This window comes from Diabrotica virgifera, chromosome 1 (assembly GCF_917563875.1).
Source record: "Diabrotica virgifera virgifera chromosome 1, PGI_DIABVI_V3a".
NCBI lineage: Eukaryota > Metazoa > Arthropoda > Insecta > Coleoptera > Chrysomelidae > Diabrotica > Diabrotica virgifera.
In genome coordinates this window covers 29,190,541-29,200,996 of record NC_065443.1, presented here as the reverse complement: position 1 = coordinate 29,200,996, position 10,456 = coordinate 29,190,541, and positions in this window count along the sequence as shown.

Here is a 10,456-nt window from a genome sequence, read left to right as displayed (position 1 = left end):
TATTTTATAGTATAGGTAGTGAAACCGAATCAGTCGGGGGAGTTGGATTCTTTATACACAAAAGACTTGCAAATGACATAGTGATTACAAGAAGTATATCCATAAGAGTAGCCTATTTAATCGTAAAGCTAAACCGAAGGTATAAAATAAAGATTATTCAGGTATACGCACCAACAACGAACCATCCGGATGAGGAGATTGAAGACTTCTACGATGACATCTCAACGGCACTGAAAGAAACACCAACACATTACACGATTATATGCGGCGACTTTAACGCAAAGATCGGTCTAAAGCAGGATGAACAGGAAACAGCACTAGGTAAATTTGGATCCAAAGGCAGAAACGAGCGTGGCCAAAAACTACTATTACAACAAAATCTTTACCAGATGAATAGTTTCTTCTCTAAAAAAGATCACAGAAGATGGACGTGGAAAAGCCCAGATGGTAAGACCAGAAACGAGATAGACTACATAATCAGTGACAAAAAATATATATTCAACGATGTCACAGTCCTTAATAGCTTTACCACAGGCAGCGATCATAGAATGGTAAGAGCCAAACTAAAATTAGACTTAATAACAGAAAGATCCAAAATGATTAGGAAGAAAGCCAACCCAATATGGATTGACCCAACGAATTTAAATGAATACCAAGGCAATATCAATAAAATCCTACAACAAAATGAATGCATGAATAATGTAGATGCCCTAAACGAAAATATCGTAGAAGCTATTCGAGAGGCTCAAGTAAAATGCTGTCCTAAAAGAAGCCAAGACGAAAAAATAACCATTGAAACAAAGCAACTAATGGAAACTAGAAGAAAAATCAAAGAAAACGAAAGCACTGACGAAGAAGAACTGCGAAAAATAAACAAAGAAGTATCAAAAGCTATAAGGAAAGATTTAAGGAAATTTAAGAATGAAAAAGTCCAGCGGACTATAGAAGAGAATAAAAGTCTGAAAGTCCTGAGAAGGCGGCTAAACAATGGAAAATGCGAAATACACAAACTAAAGAACAAAGAAGGAGTCCCCACATCAAATAGAGAAGAACTACTACACATAGTTGAAGACTTCTATCAAGAACTATATACAAGCCAAAGAGAAGACCAAAAGAATTTAGAAGCCGCTGCATCACGCAAAGTTATCAACCAGGGTTCAGAGCTCATGCCAGAGATCACACTAAGCGAAATCCAGGACGCAATGAAAAGGATGAAAAACAACAAAGCGCCAGGAGAAGATGGAGTCGTAATAGAAGCTATAAAGATGGGTGGACGTGTCCTTCTCAACCAAATAAAAATTTTGTTTAACCTTTGTCTAACAGATTGTTGCATACCGGAAACATGGAACAATGCAGTAACAATTTTACTACACAAGAAAGGAGACAAGGCGCACCTAGAAAACTATAGACCAATCAGCTTATTGAACCACATCTATAAAATGTTTACCCGAATAATTACGACAAGACTAGAAAAAAAGTTAGATTTCTACCAACCCCGAGAACAAGCTGGATTCCGCTCAAAATTCGGAACGAACGATCACCTACAAACAGTAAAAACCTTAATAGAAAAGTCGATAGAATATAACAAACCACTGGTACTTATCTTCGTAGACTTTCACAAAGCCTTCGACACTGTGGAATTAGACAGCATTATAACTGCTCTGAACAATAGTAGAATAGATTACCGGTTTACAAAGTTAGTGCAAACATTATACCAAAACGCCACAATGCGTGTAAAACTACATGATACTACCAGAGAAATTCATATCAAGCGAGGTGTGAGACAGGGCGACACTCTCTCACCTAAATTATTTATAGCGGTCCTCGAATACGCCTTTAAAATGCTAAAGTGGGAAAATAGAGGAATAAAGATAGATGGAGAAATGCTCAATCATCTGCGTTTTGCCGACGATATAGTACTTATTACCGAAGATCTGGGTGAAGCACAACAAATGCTACTAGAATTAGAAAACGTGTCTTCAACAATAGGTCTAAAAATGAACATCAGTAAGACCAAATTTATGACAAATTTAGTTCCCAGCGAACACCTAACCATCCAAAATCAAGTGGTAGAATTGACAGAAAAGTACATATATCTCGGTCATGAAGTCAGAATAGGCAAGGACAATCAGACCTGCGAATTTCAACGACGAATAACACTTGCTTGGGCGGCGTATGGATCACTAAGAGACATCTTTAAGAGCAACATCCCGACAGCTATGAAACGGAAGACATTTGACCAATGCGTTCTTCCTATTATGACATACGGAGCAGAAACTCTCACGCTCACAAAAACAACAGCACTAAAAATGCGAGTGGCACAAAGGCGCATGGAAAGATCGATTCTCGGCGTGACAAAAAAAGACAAAATAAGGAACCAAGACTTAAGGAAAAGAACAGGTATCACTGATGTCGTTGAACGTATAGCCAAGCTGAAATGGAATTGGGCAGGTCACATAGCGCGACTGAAAGACTCACGATGGACCAGAAAACTAATTGACTGGCGCCCAAGAGAAGACAAACGCAGCAGAGGACGACCACCAACACGCTGGATGGACGACATTAAACGAATATCCAAGAAATGGCAACAAGAAGCACAGAACCGTGAAGAGTGGCGAAGAATGGGAGAGACCTATGTCCAGCAGTGGACAGAAGAGGTTGTATGATGATGATGATGAGAATAATTGAATCTGGGATCGTCGTGTTATGCGGACTAATAAACACTTGCCTTCTAAAACTTTTTATATGGCCATATTCTGGAAGAGATATGGTGGCTTTTGTCACTGCCTACGTTTATTATTTGATTGAGTTGTTGTATCTCTGATTTGTTTCGGTTGATGTTGTCCTGCCCTTAGTCAGATGATCTTATCGCAATTCTTCTGCTAACTGAAGTAGGAATGTTTGCCCAGATATTTGACAACCAGTAACTTCCTTATACAGAATCCAAGCATTTCTTCGTACCATATCTAAAATATTAAAAAATGCCTGCAACGGCCATCGCCTTGAAGCTGATTTGGTTGAGCACTGTATGGTTATCTGATCTACAACGTCTACTCCGTATTTTGTATGGTTGTAGTAGTTAATGGTTTTAGGTTTGTCCTTTTTCTCAATGCCTATTTTAATATTGTTTGAGTATAGAGAATTCAGCGCTAGAACATTTTTGATCATTTTTCTCTGGTACACCTGGTTAGCTCAAGCCTTCGTGTATAAAAATTTTTGATGTGTATTATTCCATCTTTTCGTTTTTTATTGACGAAGTAATATTCTTTCTTGCTCGGTTAATTGTTCCAGCTCTGCTGGTAGCCTTCTTTCGTAATACTTTTTATGTGTCGTGACATTTCTTCCCTTATTCATAAATGGGCCCATTAGACGGCTAATTACATGTTCCCCTAGAAGTTGATGGTCTGGTCGTTGTTCATCTTTCCGTGGGTAAGGAAATCCCTGCGATAAGTATTTGGACTAGATATTAGCTGTAAGCCAGAATTTGATTCCAAATTTATCGGGTTTATACGCCATGTACTGAGTGAAGTGACATCTTGCCTTTTTGGGAAAAAGCTGATTGTCGATAGATATATTTAAGAAAGTTGTAGGTGTAGCAAAATATACAATTCTCTATAAATAGGTTCCATATTGTCGACGCAAGTGCAAATTTATCTGTTGATCATCGCTCAGATCTGGTACTTCTCCTCCGTAATAAAGACCGCATCTTTTCTAGGTAGATATCAACATATTCAAAAAGTAATTACACTAAGTACCTAGTTGCAAAAGAGAACTTGTAATCCTTAAATAGATGTAGCAAAATCCTAATTTTTTTAGTTTCTAGAATAATTATGAATAAGTAGTAATACAGAGGGTCAAAAATAGAAAGCAGTCAAAATGACCGCTCTGATGCTTCTAGGTTTGTCTAGATATGTCATTATACGTCCAAAACATTGTAATTTTCGAATTTTTGTGTTCGTTATTCATGTGCTTATTTAAGATAAGAGCAGGAATGAATAAAGGAAGAAAGAAAGTGTCATAGTGGAAACTTTAAGGTACTGGTTTAAATGCAGTTCTACAGAACACTTCATAGCAGCAGTTCTATAACCGGAAGTAACATCCAGTTACACCTTCTCCATTTTCTGATGTAATTATAGCAATTAAATCCGCTAGTAGATATGATTCGCAGGTACCTTGATTGTCTATTGACATTTAATTAATAGGAAATGAGGGAGGGTGTAAGTGAAATGAATAACTAATGATGTATTTGGATCGTGGTATAGCGGAGCTAAGGTATTCTCTAAGTTTAGTTATATATCAATACCTCACGCGTCACTCCGTCTTTTACTTCTGATAGACCTGAGGAAAATAAATTTCATATTCGCACGATTCGCCTTATATTACCAATGTAAATAATTAGTCATTTTAGGGAATAACGTTATGTAATGCTGTAGGATTTGGGAAGATTATATATTAGCAATGATTTGTTTTGTGGTTTTGAAACATGGATTCTGTTTTCATCCGCTATGTAAGTTGTACAAGTTTCAATTAATTCTGATTATAAATTACATAAAATTTTTATTGTTTTAAATTACACAAGCACGTACTATAGCAATTACCATAAAACAATTAATGTAATAAATGAAAATGTAAGTCTATAAAACGACCTGTATACCTAGTGTAATAAAATACAGAAAATGGAGGATTATGATAAAGAAATCGATCAAGAGAAAGAGAGTAACAAAATATAAAATAACTTAAGGTTAGGTTAAAAGTAAACTTTGTGTATTTAAGGGGGAAGTCTACTGTGACAAGGGAAAACACAGGCCGATTTTCCGGATTTTTTTTTCTAACAAAATGTGACTCGTACATTAAATTAAATTAAACTGTCATCTTTATTATATATTCCAGTATTTGTAAAAACAATTTTAAGTCGAAATATTCAAAATGGCCGTCGTGTCACTCCTTCAAGCGCAGGTCCGTTTTTTAGGTGCCCAAACGGTGTACATGAAATCTCACGTCTGGGTGATCTGAAACAAAAAATAAAATATAGTTATCATCTACATAGTATTGACTCTCGTCTGACGGAGGATTTTTTTGATATCGTTTTTTGTTTAATTGTTATAAACAATAATAACATCAAATTTTGGCAAAAAAATAGAAAAAAATCCAAAATTTTTTATCGACAGAATCCTCCGTCAGACGACAGTCAATACTATGTAGATGATAACCATATTTTGTTTCTTGTTTCAGATCACCCAGACGTGAGATTTCATGTACACCGTTTGGGCACCCAAAAAAACGGACCTGCGCTTGAAGGAGTGCCACGACGGCCATTTTGAATATTTCGATGTGAATTTTTTTTTACAAATACTTGAATATAAGTATAGTAAAGATGACGGTTTAATTTAATTTAATGTACGAGTCATATTTTGCTAGAAAAAAAATCCGGAAAATCGGCCTGTTTTTTCCCTTGTCACAGTAGACATCCCCCTTAACTTATTTTTGAAAAATAATATACTTATCACATCTGTCATCTATACCATGGTTCACTTGAATAAATTGTTTACGAATAAGCGAAAATTATATTTTCACTCAACGAAAAAGGTACGTAATATTAATAAAAATATTAATTCAAACAACAAAAGCTATACTTAAAATTTGTCCAATTCTTGGTTTTATTGGAACAACAAAGTGATGTTCATCAATTCATTATTTTCGTTAGTTGATCCAAAGTATTACGTTTATTGATATTACGAACACTGCTCACTGAGTCAACGAACACTATTCATTGAAACAAGAACGTCGTTATTTGACCGACGAAGACTATTCGTTGTGTCAATAACAGTGATATTTTTCCTAACGTATACTGCTTCATACATTCAATAAATTTCGTTTATTTCTACAATTATTTCCGTTTATTATTACAAATAATTCCGTTCATTCCCACAATAAATACGGTTATTCGTACAAGCAATTCTATTCATTCCTACAATCAGTTTCGTTCGTTCCTACTATGAACGTATTTTACATTAATAATTACTGAATGCATTAGCTCAACGTATGCTATTAATTGATTAATAATAATTTTGCAAATCCCCCTTTTTTGTCCTAAACATAATGGACGTTACACTGTGTGATTTCTCATATGATTTCATTTAGACAGTGCGCTAAGTGCAGTGGAATAAGTGTTACACCCCCCTCTTATTAACTTATTTATTTTTAGCACATAAGCAAAACTCTCGGACAGGTCGATTTTTAAAATAATCAAGGTATATTATAATATCAATGTTTCGATCTTTACGCGATCCCTCTTCAGGTGACAGGCATAACTTTGATTTTTTGAAATGGGAAAGTACATCATATGACAGCTCATTTAAAAGCGTTTGAAATAGTGATTCCAAAAATGTATAAGGGTTATTCAATTTCAAATCACTCAATTTTGGAGCAAAAAAAATTTTGGACCTCCGAAAATAGCTTCTGCGGGACGTAAAAGTAAGATATATAAGGTCAAAATATCTTCTTCTTCTTTTTTTCTCAAAATGTTATTTTATGCGATTTTACAATGATTTGGTGTTTATTTATACAAATTTGCATTTTCTATCGCAAAGTATCAATGGAAAACATAATATTTTAATAGAAGGGACTCAAAAATGTCATTATATGGCATTATAACAAGTTACTTTGATTCAAAACAAGCTTTTGATCAAATTTTATAGTGTTGTTCTGAAGCTATTTTCTTGTGGCATTTTTACAATTTTAACTATTTATTTATGGTTGCGGTCAATTATGCTGTGAGCTGTGAAATAATCTATTTTAATAATTATACCTACACTATGATAATATTGTTGCTAATTAATATATTTCGGCAAGTGGTGGAGGCCAGTTGACATCATTAGTTGGAGTGAATAATTATAGATATTGTTTTTGTAGTGAACAGGAACAAAGAGGAATATCTCTGACAAGTAGTGACATGGACGTGGCCATGATGAAGAGTCACATTCTAATGTTTTGGCAGTTCGAAACGTTAATAAAAATCATTTTTTAATAATATTGTTGCTTATTTCCCATTATAAATAGTTAAAATTTTATAGTGTAGAAAACGTTAAAATACCGTTTTTTACATTTTTCTCCATTCCCAAAATACATCATAATCGATTTGGCTGAAAATTTGCCCACAGATAGACAAAACATAGGACTTTAAGTGGTGAGAAGGATTTGAATTATATTACAATACCAAAAAAGTTACATGCAATATTATAGTCAAAAATATAGGCGTCTACTGTAAGTACAATTTACTCGAAAATATCCACCTCACGACAAAAACTGTTTAAAAGAAATTGTAATAATTGTAAATACGATTTATTTGGAACAATTTCAGTTCCTACCATTTTTGTCGAAAAGTTAAAAATGGCGGAGATATTGAGCAAAACAAGTTCTCCTTTAAAATCAAGATGGCGGCTAACGTAACGGAGGAATTCATTCGTGATTTTAAATTTAGGCTACTATTGACTCCCCTAAAGATCAGAAAAATAAAATTTTGGGCAGCTCGGCATTCAAGGTCAAATGCTATCCCGACTGGACTAATATGCTTTTGAGTCTGATATTACTGCATGTAACTTTTTTGGTATTGTAATATAATTCAAATCCTTCTAACCACTTAAAATCCTATCTTTTGGCTATCTGTGGGCAAATTTTCAGCCAAATCGATGATGATGTATTTGGGAATGGAGGAAAATGTAAAAAACGGTATTTTAACGTTTTTTACACTATAAAATTTGATCAAAAACTTGTTTTGATTCAAAATAACTTATTATAATGCCATATAATGATATTTTTGAGTCCTTTCTATTAAAATATTATGTTTTTCATTGATACTTTACGACAGAAAAAGCAAATTTGTTGAAATAAACACCATATCACTGTAAAATCGCATAAAATAACATTTTGAGAAACAAAGAAGAAGATTTTTTGACCTTAAATATCTTATTTTTACGTCCCGCAGAAGCTATATACCAATTTTCAGACAAATCGGAGATCCAACATTTTTTGCCTGAGTGATTTGACATGGAATGTACCATAATGTGGTAGTTAATCGATTTTAATTTTGAAAATTGCAAATGAAAGGTACAGTGCACTTCTATATGCAAAAAAAAATTTTGACTTGCTATCTGCTTTATTTTAAGTCCTGTAACATTTTGAAAAAATGAATTTTTTTTTCGAAAGCTGGATTGCAAAATTTATTTTACAAAACATATTGAGCCGATCTTAATGAAATTTACAGTACTGTTTTATTGTATCATAAAGTTTTTCTGGGTGAAACATGAAGGTCCTAAGTCTAGCAAAAATGGTTGAAAAACGTAAAATGCGAATATTTGTTTTTGTATGGTTTTTTCGCAATTATTGCTATTTTGCAACAAGGGTGACAATTTTTAAAATTTCTAACCGATTCTATATTATAGGAAATTTAATTACGCAACTTTTATGTCAGTACAACCTTTCTCGAAAATGAAGACTTTTAAAGTTATAATCAAAAAACGAAGAAAAAAGTCGATTTTTTCCTTCATTTTTTGACATTTTGATTATTTAAACAATGTTCCGGACCTTTTTGAGAGGGAGGATAACTTAAATACTACTATTTGAGTTATTTTCAAGCAATTTCTGCAAAAAAAATTTGAGTCACCTCTCAACGTCCAAATGTACTAATATTTTTACAGATGCGCCCTGGTCTATCAGAGTAGACATTAAACAGTATCGGCGATAGCACACAGCCCTGTCTAACACTTCGTTGTATTTCAATTGGCCTTGACGTGTTATTAATGGTCTTGAAAAGAAATACATATAAAAAACCTAAAAAAATAATTAGGATATAAAATATTCCCAGAATTTTATAATAATTTCAGAATAATTTTCTTTTTCCGTTATTTTAGAGAACGATTTCTGGAGTGGAAATCGAAACGTCAAAACATTAGTTACCTTACTAAAAATGTAATCTTCATTACACAAATAATTGTGGCTAAATCCCAGAAAAAACATTATACTTAAATTAAACATGCCACAAGAAAAGCTTGGCTCTTAAAATAATATAAAATTTCAAACAAAGTATTACTGTTCTCATTTTACTTTATGGAGGAAAATAAAGAGTTTAAATTTTAAAATGGAGATTTCACGGTATTCTTACTCCACTAACTCAATGTTGCTTCCTAACATCAAGTTACTTGAAAATAGAGATTTTACCCTAACATATTACTCGCAATAAGTACTTCATTTACTAGCAGTAAATCTAAAATAAATCTAATCCCAATCGTAGACTTTGAGCGCCTAAAAGCTTCTAACTGGAAGACGAAAAGACATTAAAGTTTTAAACAATGATTGAGTAGCCCCTAGGGCTTCCGATACAGCTGAATTCCATTTCCGTTGCTAGTCGACGACGTGTTTGTATACACTCCCAATTACGCTAACCACACGATCTCGGAATTTATGAGCTTTTCGAAAGCGCCAGCGTAATGAACGAAAATTAATTGTGTAATCGTTTATTCTTAATTAAACGGGTATTTTAAGAGTAAGTTTAGAGAATATATAAAACATTAAGGATATTGATTTCAAAATTTCCAAAATATTTTAATATTTTTCCTTCGACAGTTCTCTCCTTTTCACTCTATATTTACAAAGTGAGGCACTTCAGCAATATCCTTATTATGCTTCATTACATATGGTACGTATGTTGTTTATTGTAATAATTTTCAAGGATTTAAAATTAGCTTTAATAGTCTCCTCTAGTCCTGTCGCCAGGGGGTACAACGGCCTCCTTTATTCAGATGGACTTACCCAAGTTTTTTTTATACATTTTGACCCGTAGAATACGAATTTTTTGGGTAACAGTTGATCCGGATGTCGATAAGATCGTTATAGACAAAGAACTTGAGGAATTACATAACAGCGATTTCTCGCAAAACAAAACATCTTTTTGTATTTGTTGTGTCATTCTAAGCAAAAAATGTTTTTCGTAGGATGCATAGTTTTCGAGATAAACGCGGTTGAACTTTGAAAAAATCGAAAAATTGCAATTTTTGAACCCGAATAACTTTTGATTAAAGAAATAAAATAGCAATTCTGCTTACCGCATTTGAACGTTCAAGTAAAATTATATCGGTTTTGATTATTTGCATTGCTAAAAATTTATTATTTTATTGTTAAACAAAGCTATAAACACCTAGTACGTGAGTGATGTTTCAATTATTTCTCATTTAAAATCGAACTAGTAGGTAGAGTAGCTACAAGTGCAAGCGAGGCAATTTCTACGTCGCATGCGTTAAAACGCATGTATTAGGCACGGGAAACACTATGTGTTTATAGCTTTGTTTAACAATAAAAAAATAAATTTTTAGCAATGCAAATAATCAAAACCGATATAATTTGACTTAAACTTTCAAATGCAGTAAGAAGAATTGCTACTTTATTTTTTAATCAAAAGTTA